The 12,317-nt window shown below is 45.3% G+C and overlaps 1 protein-coding gene across 1 annotated transcript in view; it reads right to left on the reverse strand.

The window, feature by feature from the left end:
• Positions 1-8,029, reverse strand: part of CFAP74 (cilia and flagella associated protein 74) — an 82,203-nt gene extending 74,174 nt beyond the window's left edge. Inside the window, exon 1 of the mRNA XM_059893942.1 lies at positions 7,948-8,029. The gene's annotated coding sequence lies outside the window, so the exon portion shown is untranslated. The remainder of the gene's footprint in view (positions 1-7,947) is intronic.
• Positions 8,030-12,317: the final 4,288 nt, after the last annotated feature.

Here is a 12,317-nt window from a genome sequence, read left to right on the forward strand (position 1 = left end):
TATTCAACATAGTTTTGGAAGTCCTAGCCACGGCAGTCAGAGAAGAAAAAGAAATAAAAGGAATACAAATTGGAAAAGAAGAAGTAAAACTGTCACTGTTCACAGATGACATGATACTATACACAGAGAATCCTAAAGATGCCACCAGAAAACTACTAGAGCTAATCAATGAATTTGGTAAAGTTGCAGGATACAAAATTAATGCACAGAAATCTCTTGCATTCCTATATATTAATGATGAAAAATCTGAAAGAGAAATTAAGGAAACACTCCCATTTACCATTGCAACAAAAAGAATAAAATACCTAGGAATAAACCTACCTAGGGAGACAAAAGACCTGTATGCAGAAGACTATAAGACACTGATGAAAGAAATTAAAGATGATACCAACAGATGGAGAGATATACCATGTTCTTGGATTGGAAGAATCAATATTGTGAAAATGACTATACTACCCAAAGCAATCTACAGATTCAATGCAATGCCTATCAAATTACCAATGGCATTTTTTACAGAACTAGAACAAAAGAATCTTAAAATTTGTATGGAGTCACAAAAGACCCTGAATAGCCAAAGCAGTCTTGGAGGAAAAAAATGGAGCTGGTGGAATCAGACTCCCTGACTTCAGACTATACTACAAAGCTACAGTAATCAAGACAATACGGTACTGGCACAAAAACAGAAATATAGATCAATGGAACAGGATAGAAAGCCCAGAGATAAACCCATGCACCTATGGTCAACTAATCTATGACAAAGGAGGCAAGGATATACAATGGGGAAAAGACAGTCTCTTCAATAAGTGGTGCTGGGAAAACTGGACAGCTACATGTAAAAGAATGAAATTAGAACACTCCCTAACACCATACACAAAAATAAACTCAAAATGGATTAGAGACCTAAATGTAAGACTGAGCACTATAAAACTCTTAGAGGAAAACATAGGAAGAACACTCTTTGACATAAATCACAGCAAGATCTTTTTTGATCCACCTCCTAGAGTAATGGAAATAAAAACAAAAATAAACAAATGGGATCTAATGAAACTTAAAAGCTTTTGCACAGCAAAGGAAACCATAAACAAGACAAAAAGACAACCTCAGAATGGGAGAAAATATTTGCAAATGAATCATCGGACAAAGGATTAATCTCCAAAATATATAAGCAGCTCATGCAACTCAATATTAAAAAAACAAAGAACCCAATCCAACAATGGGCAGAAGACCTAAAGAGACATTTCTCCATAGAAGACATACAGATGGCCAAGAAGCACATGAAAAGCTGCTCAACATCACTAATTTTTTTTTAAAATAAATTTATTTATTTATTTATTTATTTTTGACTGTGTTGGGTCTTCGTTGCTGTGCACGGGCTTTCTCTAGTTGCGGTGAGCGGGGGCTACTCTTCGTTGTGGTGCACGGGCTTCTCATTGTCATGGCTTCTCTTGTTGCGGAACACGGGCTCTAGGCACGCAGGCTTCAGTAGTTGTGGCACGTGGGCTCAGTAGTTATGGCTCGCGGGCCCTAGAGCTCAGACTCAGTAGTTGTGGTGCACGGGCTTAGTTGCTCTGCGGCATGTGGGATCTTCCCAGGCCAGGGCTCGAACCTGTGTCCCTTGCATTGGCAGGCAGATCCTTAACGACTGCGCCACCAGGGAAGCCCAACATCACTAATTATTAGAGAAATGCAAATCAAAACTACAATGAGGTATCACCTCACACCAGTTAGAATGGGCATCAACAGAAAATCTACAAACAACGAATGCTGGAGAGGGTGTGGAGAAAAGGGAACCCTCTTGCACTGTTGGTGGGAATGTAAATTGATACAGCCACTATGGAGAACAGTATGGAGGTTCCTTAAAGAACTAAAAATAGAATTACCATATGACCCAGCAATCCCACTACTGGGCATATACCCAGAGAAAACCATAATTCAAAAAGACACATGCACCCCAATGTTCACTGCAGCACTATTTACAATAGCCAGGTCATGGAAGCAACCTAAATGCCCATCGACAGATGAATGGATAAAGAAGATGTGGTACATATATACAATGGAATTATTACTCAGCCATAAAAACGAATGAAATTGGGTCATTTGTAGAGACGTGGATGCATCTAGAGACTGTCATACAGAGTGAAGTAAGTCAGAAAGAGAAAAACAAATATTATATATTAATGCATATATGTGGAACCTAGAAAATGGTACAGATGAACCAGTTTGCAGAGCAGAAATTGAGACACAGATGTAGAGAAGAAACGTATGGACACCAAGGCGGGAAAGCGGCGGGGGTGGTGTTGGGATAAATTGGGAGATTGGGATTGACATGTATACACTGATGTGTATAAAATGGATGACTAATAAGAAAAATAAATAAATAAACATAAAAAAAAATTTAAAAAAAAAAAGTCAAATATGTTCCCACCAAGAAAACTCTAGGCTCCGAGACTTCCCTATCAAGTTCCATGAAACATTTGAGGTTCAAAATGTTCCAGTTTCACACACTTTCTTCCAGGAAAGAGAACCAGAAGGTCCACTCCCTGGTTTGTTTCGTGGAGCCACTTAACTTTTGCTACGAGAGCCTGGCAGTGAAAACAGGGAAAGGAAAATCACAGATCAGCCTCACTCTTGAGGTGAAGTGCCACCAGGCTAAAGCCAGCCACACGTAGACAGGATGGCACATCACGACAAAGACGGATTTGCTTAGCGTTAGAAATCAAGTCAACTCACCACAGAACAGACCAGAGAAGAGAAATATACAATTGACTCAATGCAGAAAAAAACATTGATGAAATTCAACATCCCACTTACACTTTTTAAAAATGTAGCAAACTGGCATTAGACTTCTTTAATGTGATAAAGAATGTCTGCCAACAATAATCCACAGGAAACGTCATACTTAATCATAAATATTATTAAGACTTCCCTGGCGGTCCAGCGGTTAAGACTCCGTGCTTCCACTGCAGGGGGCACGGGTTGGATCCCTGGTCGGGGAGCTAAGGTCCCCGCAAGCCGTTCGGCGTGGCCAAAAGAAAAAAAATCATAAACATTAAAGGCATTTCCTTTAAGACTGAGAACAAAACAAGGGTGCTCTCTGAAGCCACTGGGTCTCCCGACTGGAACAAGCAGAGAAGAAAGAAATACAAGGCATGAGGAGTGGAAGGGGAGACAGTTGTTTTCAGATAACACAATTGTGCATGTAGAAAATCCAAATGAGTATAGAGATAAATTGTTAATATTACGGAGACAATTTAGTAATGTTGCTAGATATAAATTCGGTAATAAAAATCAATGATATTCCTATTTATCAGAACAAATAATGAGAAAATAAGATTTGGAAAACTTATCATTTACAATTACACCAATAAATATGAAGTACTTGGGAATAAATACAACAAAAAAGGAGCACGACGCCCAATAAGAAAATGATGAAGCCCCGTCAGGTGACGTGAAACGAGACCTAAATAGAGAATAAGTGGAGTCAATGACCCAGTTTCTTCAGGAAATGGATGCCACGGGGGGAAAGGGAAGGGGAGTTGTTTTGAATGCAAAAGCCGTGAGAGGCAGGTCAACCACATGCAAGGTGGGGTTCTTGTTTGGAACCTGAGTCAAGCGAGAAACTGTAAAAGACATTTCTGAGGTAATGCGGGAAAATGGACACCAAGTGGTATTAGATTTTATTAAGAAATCAATATTAACTTGGCTGGGGTTGATAATGAATTTGTGGCTATGCTAAAAATAAGTTCTTTATCCGTTAGAATTGTGTACTAAAGCGTTTACGGGTGAACTTTGACACCTGGGGTTTTCTCTAAAATACATCAGCCAAGCGCTACAAGTGACAAGCAGTAGAAGCAGCAGGGGTGACTCGATTCTGGTGACCAGTGAAGGGCGGCTGGGCACCCAACGGTTCATAGAACCACCGCTTGGTGAGTGTGAAATTGTCCATAACAGACACCTAAAAAAATAAAAGCAATATAAATAAATCAGTGGAGAGATGCACGGTCACGTAACGGACACTCAGTGTTGCCAGGATGCCAGTTCTCTCCAAATTGCTCCACAGAGGCATTAAAAACGCCCCAAACTCCGACAGGGCAGTGTGCGCACGCGTGTGCAAGCGGCGGGCAGGGAATGGACATCTCAGTCCACGTGCTAAGCAGCTGGGCGTCCACCCCGGAAATCAAGTGAAGAGCAAAACTGCTACGGTGGAGGCGGAGGGGCCTTCAGGCCTTCAGGTTTTCTTAAACAAGACATCAAAAACATTAAGTCACAAGAGGAAAAGCTGGTAGAGTCTCATACACTTAAAAACTTTGGTTCAGAGCTTCCCTGGTGGCGCAGTGGTTGAGAATCCGCCTGCCAATGCAGGGGACATGGGTTCGAGCCCTGGTCTGGGAGGATCCCACATGCCGCGGAGCAACTGGGCCTGTGAGCCACAACTACTGAGCCTGCGCTCTGCAACAAGAGAGGCCGCGACAGTGAGAGGCCTGCACACCGCGATGAAGAGTGACCCCCACTCGCCACAACTAGAGAAAGCCCTCGCACAGAAACGAAGACCCAACACAGCCAAAAATAATAAATAAATAAATAAATAAATAAATATTTTAAAAAGTATAGAGAAAATGTCTTTAAAAAAAAACAAAAACCAAAAACTTTGGTTCAGATAACACCCTAAGGAGAGTTTAAGAAAAACTACAGATTAGAAGATAAATGCAACACATTTCCCAAAAGGTTTACCATCAAGACAAGTAAGGGACATCCACGGCTCAACAGAGAAGACGGGCAGCCCAACAGCAAAATGGCGAGACTGTGACAGGCAGGTTACAATAAAGGACGTTCAAATGGCCTGATACATGCCTGTTTTCCTGGCGTTATTAACAGTGCTCCCTGTAACTCTTAACAGAGTCCTGGCTAGATGATGAACTGTTTCTTGGTGATAAACCAAAAAAAGTTGCTCAACCTCATTTGTAATCAGGGAAATGCAGAGTAAAGCCACATACTATTATTACACAGCCATCAGACTCGGTAACACATTACGAGCCTGAGTATACCAGGTGCCACCAAGGACACGAAGCAGTGGGAAGGCTCATGCCCTAACGGTGGGAGTGAAAACTGGGACAGGTGCTTTGAAAAGAGTTCAGCATTGTGTCATAAAGTTAAATATATACACGCCCTCTGCACCGGTATCCTATTGCTGCCATAAGAAATTGCCACACACTCAGGGACTTAACACAGATGTATTATCTTACAGTTCTGGAGGTCATAAGTCTGAAATGAGCCCCACTGGGCTAAAATCAAGGTGTCGGCAGGGCTGCCCTCCTTTCCTGAGGCTCTGGGGGAGGGTCCATTTCCTTGCCTTTTCCAGTTTCTAGAGGTCACCCACGTGCCTCGGCCAAGGCCCCATCTTAGCAACTTCAAAGCCACTAATGTCAGGTGGTCTTTCTCGGGCTGCTTTCTTTCTGGCTCTCCTCCGCCTCCCTCTTCCACTAGGAGGGCCCTCCTAGTTGCACTGGGCTCACCGGGATAATCCAGCACAATCTCCCATCTCAGAGTCAGCTAACAACCTACATTCCCGGTGCCTGTAACCTAACACATTCACGGGTTCCAAGGGGCAGGACATGGCGGTCTCTGGGGGCCATTATTCTGTCTACCACGCCCTCTGACTCAGCAATTCCTCTCCTAGGCATTTACCCTACAGAAACTTAGATGCTGTATTAGTTTCCTGGGGATGCCATAACAAAGTATCACAAACTGGCTGTCTTAGAACACAAAAGTATTTTCTCATAGTTCTGGAGGCCAGAAATCTGAAATCAAGGTGCCAACTCCCACTGAAGTGCTAGGGAAGGATCTATTCCAGACTTCTCTGCTAGCTTCTGGTTCCCGGGCTTGTGGCAGCGTAACTCCAATCCATGTGACAGTCTCCCTGTGTGCGTGTCTACGTCCAAATTCCCGTTTATAAAGACGTCTGTCATATTGGAGGAGGGGCCCACCTTCCTCCAGTATGACATTGTCTTAACCAATTACATCCCCAATGACCCAGTTTCCAAATGAGGTCATATTCTGAGATACTGGGGGTTAGGATGTCAACATATCTTTTTTTTTTTGAGGAGACACAATTCCACTCCTAACACACATAAATACCAGGAGCCATAAGGAGACCCCAGAGAGCAGTGTTCGTAAGAGCAGTAACTACGGAAACAACCCACAGCCATCGGCAGCAGAACTGTGAGATCCACACTGTGGCGAGCTAGGTGGTGATGGAGGTGAGTGACCCACAGCTCGTGCAGCAGCGTGGATGAGTCTCTTACACACAACTGAGAGGGAGGAAGACACAAGCACAGGCTGCTTTTCCTCTTCCCCTTCTGCCCCAGGTGGGCCTGTGAAACAGGGTCCACAGTGGCCCAGACTGGGTGACAGAGCCTGAGTGGAGGAAGGCAGCCAGTCCAGTGTCGGGTATGAGAGCCCAAACGGGGGGCGGGGAGAGGGGGTAGGTGTCCACTGTGTGCGCCACTGGCTCAAGCCTGGGAGGGATGACATATCTTCAGAGCCTCAAAGTACTGCCCAGCAAAATACTCGTCAATTACAAAGGGCAAGGTAACTTCCCAGGTGAGATGCTGGCAGACACCACCTGCATCAAGTGATCAAAGCAAACTCGTCACTAATGTGACAAATGGACCACTGTGAGCCACCTGACAGGATGGAACGAGCCGAGAGTGACACGTGGTGTCACTTCTGTGACTTTCCTGCCAAAGACGCATAATGGGAGTCTGATCACAAGGAAACATCAGACAAACCCAAACAGAGGGGCTTTCTACAAAGTCACTGGCCTAAACCTTCAAAAGTGTCAGGGTCACGAAGCCAAGGAAAGCCTGATGAATGTTCTGGAATGAAGGAGACTAAAGAACCACGATGACTGCTCAGTGCAGTGGGGGGTCCCAGACTGGGCCCTTTTGGGTTTGTGACTTTATGGGATCTTTGATGGTCGTGTGTGGTTATGCTGGAGATTGTCCTTATGTGTAGGAAATGCACACGAAAGTATCTGGAGGTGACAGAGCACCACGCAGGCAACTTATCCTCAACTGCTCCAGGAAACAAGTTTTTTATGCTGAACTTGCAACTTTTACATATATTTGGGATTGTTTCAAAAATTTAAAAAGAATATATACAGCATTTTCCCATTTATATAAGGCTTAAAAACAGGTGAAACAATTATATTGTTTACAAACGGTAAAACTAAAGAAAATCAAGGAAATTAGAATCAGAAAGTCAGCCTATGGTCACCGGGGAAGGGTCTGCGTGGGGCAAGGGAGGGGTAGGTTGACTTGGGGTGCTGACCAGGTTGTATTTCTGGACTTGGGTAGTGACTAGTGATGCTGGCTTTATAACCAGTCCTTCAGCTGTACCTGTGAGTGTACTCGCCATCCCTCTACAGGGATAACCTATCAGGGAATTCTTTGGACTGTGGGTACCAGAGCCGGTCCGCCCATCACCTACTTCAGTACTTGGCTCACGGCAGATGGTCAAGGAGTGTTTGCCAGATACATAATGTGAGCACGTAAAACTAGTATGCGTTTACGGGAAACAAATAATAGAGGTTTCCAGAAACAGGTAACCATTAAAAACCAAACTGAGATGACCTCGGAATTCCTTTCCTCTGCCCGGACCCTCAGAGTCCCCTCTTCTTACCAGCCGGGCTGATCCCTCGAGTTTTGCTCAACGGTGTCCTAGATGTGCAAGGACAACATCGCAACGTCCGCGCGGAGCCGGAGCAGAGCTCGGAACCCAAGCTGCACGGCACCCTGGGGTCCCTGAGACCGGCCAGGGGCGACCCCCACCCCCCGCACTAGCACTTATTTCTCGGGCAGAACTTCCAAGATGAAGGCGCTGATTTGTGCCTGGGGGGGCGGCCAAAGCCCCCGACCCAGCCCCAGGCTCCGGGGCCAACGGACCCACCTCTCAGCAGACCCGCCGGGGTCCGAACGGCGCGGGCTCCGGGCGGAGAAGCTGCTCGGCTGCGGCTGCAGCTGGCTGCGCCGTTTGGCGCGGGCCGCTCCATGGCAACGGACGGCTCCATCGCGGTGTGGGGGTGCCCGCGCCCCCCTTCCCCGCTCGCGCGATGGCTCGGTCCGGCGGCGCGCCCCCGCGCAGGCGCAGTGCGGCCGAGGCGGCCACTTGCGCCCCGAGCGCGGGAGGGAGTTGGGGGCGCGCTAATCCGGTGGTCGCCGCCGGGATTCGCGCGCTGGCCGAGGCCGAGGCCGCGAGGGTCGCTGGGGCACCCGGGCAGTGGTGGAGGAGACCAGCGCTGCTCGGTGGCCCGGACGGCGCGCCAGGCTGCCTCCCCTGGTTTGGGCCAAGCCGGTTGAAGTTCGGATTAGTTGTCAATTTGAAAAACAGGAGAGTTCACATAAAATCGGGGTTCCTCACTTTCCTTTTCGAGATGAGAGACTTGGCACAATATGGCACACTGGGCTGGAGCTGAACCGAGCTTTCCCCGCGCATTCTCCAGCCCCCAGCCCTGCCCGGGCCCAGAGGGGTGTGTGTTTGCGGCGAGATGCAGGGATGTGAAGAAGGGTCCCTCTCGCCAGTGCACTCAGTGCCGGGCCCTGGGCCCCCAAGTGAGTCCGCGTATCCCCCGTCCTTGCAGGGCCCCGCGCCTTCCAGCACCCCGCCTGCATGTGACTTGCAAGGCCGCTGGCCCTGCTGGCCACTGGCTGGCTTTGACCAGTGTTTCCTGATGCCACAGTGGGGCCCAGGAAGTCCCTTAGTTTCATCCTGGAATGGTGAGAGACATCAAGCCTTGTGAAAAGCGCAGCATCTCTGAGAGCTGTGGACTTCACCCAGGTGACAGCAGTTACCTCTGCCTTCATCCGCCTGCAACGGTGCCCAGGCCTCTTCCCTTCTGGACTGAGGAACAGAACTGAGTCACCATATCCGCCCAGGACAGTTTTTCTAAGAGAAATTATTCTTCTCTTCCCCACCCCACCCAAATTATGGAGCTTCTTCCTTGTCAGCTTTGCTTCTCTGAGCCTGTCCATATTAATGATTAAGGCACTTTCTACTAAAGAAAAGAAGGACAGTGAAAGACTGAAAAGAGCCCCGTGTCCACCAGTAAGAGCTGGGTGAGGTGCAGCCGCACAGCGGAAGGGCTGGGAAAGGACTGTTTCTGTGTTCTGCCCTGGAGTGATTGCCAGAACATACCGTTAAGGGAAAAACACCAAGATGCAGAACAGTGGGTATAGTATTTTATATAAGAAGGGACAGGTGCAATAATATACTTGCTTATTTTCTTACACTATAAAGTAACATAAAAATGGTTACTGACCAGGGCCAGGAGGGTCAACAGTAGAAACTAGATTTCTCTAAATGTGCTTGTACATTTGACTATGGAACTGTGTAATTATAAAACCCAAAATAAGACAGAAGACAAAAAACAAAGAAAAGAGTTGAAAACAAAATGAAAAAAAAAAAAAACCTAACTCTATGTCAGTTTGGTGGCTTAACCAACAGAAAAGGACAATTTCAAGTGACTTTAAAACCCAACAGTTTGTACATACCTAGTAGACTGTAAACTATACAATTGTTTGCAGTAATCCTGGTCTTTGTTATAATATTAATATTGTTATTCTGGAATTATACAAAGTGGGGTAAAACAAATAAGTAGTATAGTAATATTAGGAACCAATATTTTTCATTTGTGCAAAGAGATAGAAATATAATATAAGTGGAAAAACCTGTAATATTGGATTTGGATGTGAAATATTAGTATGAATTAATATAATTTTTTCTTTTAACATATATTTCTTAGCTCTGTTCACTGAGAAGGTCTAGAACTATCAATATGGTAGCCACTGGACACATGTGGCTATTTAAATTTAAATTAATTAAAATTAAATACCTGAACAAATATTCATACATCCATGTTCACAGCAGCATTATTCACAATAGCCAGGTGGAAACAACCAAAATGTTCATCAGTGGATGAATGGATAAACAAAATGTGATAGATACATATAGTAGAATATTATTATGCCTTTGAAAGGAATGAAATTCTGACACCTGCTACAAAATGCATGAACCTTGAAGACATGATACTGAGTGAAATAAGGCAGTCACAAAAGAACAAATATTATTTGATTTCACTCATATGAGGTACATAGTCAAATTTATAGAGACAGAAAGTAGACTGGTGGTTGCCAGGAGCTGGGGTTGGTGTGGTGAAATTTGGGGTGAGTGTTTAGTGGGGACAGAGCTTCAGTCTGGGAAGATGAAAAAGCTCTGGAGATGGATGGTGGTGACCGTTGCACAGCAATGTGAATGTGTTTAATGTTGCTGAACTGTACACTTAAAAGTGCTTCCAATGGTAAAATTTAAGTTCTGTATATTTTACCACAATAAAAACATTTTAATTAGATAAAATTAAAAATTCCATTCCTCAGTGGCAGAAGCCCTGTGCGGCTCATAGCTGCTGTATTAGGTGCCACAGATGTAGAAAGTGCCCATCACCGTCTTGGATAGCACTGGTCTAAACACAATCACCAGTCCAGCAGTGATGAACACTATTAGCACCCGGGCTGTTGTCCCTACACGCCGTTTCCCACTAAGAAAGAAAACAGAGCTTCCTAGAAGAAAATGGCTGATTCCAGATCTGAGGCAGAAAACGTGCAAGATGATCCTGGAGCATCTTACCAACAGAAAGTAAGGAAATTATCAAAGATTCTAGTGCTGCGTCAGAGGATTCATTAGCCAACTTGCGGTCAAAGTAGGGACAATTTTGAGTATCCAAGTGTAGGGGAGATCCCACAGCAAGCCAAGGACAAAAAAGAAAAGAAAAGTAACTATTTACAAAGGATTGAAGCTCATCAAATATGTTAATATCCATGAGTTCATTCTAAACATAGAATCCTCATTGGTCATCTTTGGAGGATGCTAGGATACTAAGTTACTATTGTGAGAACTTCGTAGCAGCCGTGGGGGAGCAGCCCTCTGATCTCCCTTCCAGAAAGGAGTTGCATGTAGCTGTGAAGAGTGGCAGCTGGCGACCCACCTCCAGTTGCAGTGCTGTAGTTGGACAGTGTTTGAGCTGATCCCACTCTCTCTCTGGCTGGCCTCTGGGCCCGGCCACCTCCCCCGGCGTGGGACTCTCTCATGCACAGCCTCTGCTCCAGAGCCCTTCCATACCCGCTCTGCGTTGGCCAAAACCTTGTCAGGTTTACATTAGAGTTAAGTTCTCCTGCTCAGTCTTGCTTTCCGCCTCTTTCCATCCACAGGTGGCAGATCAGGATTGCGGAATGAAGGCCTTCTCGGCCCAGTCCCACTTCCTCCCCTTGATCTTTCATAGGCATGAGCCTCCAATAAATCTTTTGCATTCCTAATTCCCTCTCACGGTCTGCTTACGGGAGGACCCAGACGGACACAGCTGGTACCAGGAATGGTCTCAGAAAGCAGATGGCATGATGGGGATTTGTAACCTGATCGCCCACTGTCCAGCTGGCAAGGAGGAGCCCATCCTGGGCAATATGTGGATACCTGGAACAAGGGGGCAGTCTGCTGGTAAACTTCCCCCAATAACAAATCTGGAGAAGGTGGCTGGGGCAATGACTGAGGAGAGTGTGTGTTTGTGGGGGGCGACAGTACAATGATCTGGCTGTTACTGAGTTGCATTGAGGGGGTCGGAAAAGCTGGAGACACTTAACCAACAATTGAAACTAAGTGTGTTGACACCAAAAGCAAAGGCAACAAAAGCAAAGTTAAACAAATGGGGCTACATCAAACTAAAAAGCTTCTGCACAGCAAAGGAAACTGTCAACAAAACGAAAAGGCAACCTATGGAACAGGAAAAAATATTTGTAAATCATACATTTGATAAGGGGTTAATAACCCAAAATATATAAAGAACTCATACAACTCAGTAGTAAAAAAACCCCCAAACAATCCAATTAAAAAATGGGCAGAGGATCTGAATAGATGTTTTTCCAAAGAAGACACACAATAGGCACATGAAAAGATGCTCAACATCACTAATAATCATGGAAATGCAAATCAAAACCACAATGAGATATCACCTCTCACCTGTTAGAATGACTATTATTAAAAAGACAAGAAATAACAAGCGTTGCCGAAGATGTGGAGAATAGGGAACCCTCGTGCACTGTTGGTGGGAATGTAAATTGAAACAGCCGCTGTGGAAAACAATGTGGAGTTTCCTCAAAAGATTAAAAATAGAACTACCATGTGATCCAGCAATTCCACTTCTGGATATTTATCCAAAGAAAATGAAAACACTAACCCAAAAAGATATCTGCACCCCCATGTTCACTGCAGCA

The sequence above is a fragment of the Balaenoptera ricei genome, chromosome 1 (genome assembly GCF_028023285.1).
Source record: "Balaenoptera ricei isolate mBalRic1 chromosome 1, mBalRic1.hap2, whole genome shotgun sequence".
Classification (NCBI taxonomy): domain Eukaryota; kingdom Metazoa; phylum Chordata; class Mammalia; order Artiodactyla; family Balaenopteridae; genus Balaenoptera; species Balaenoptera ricei.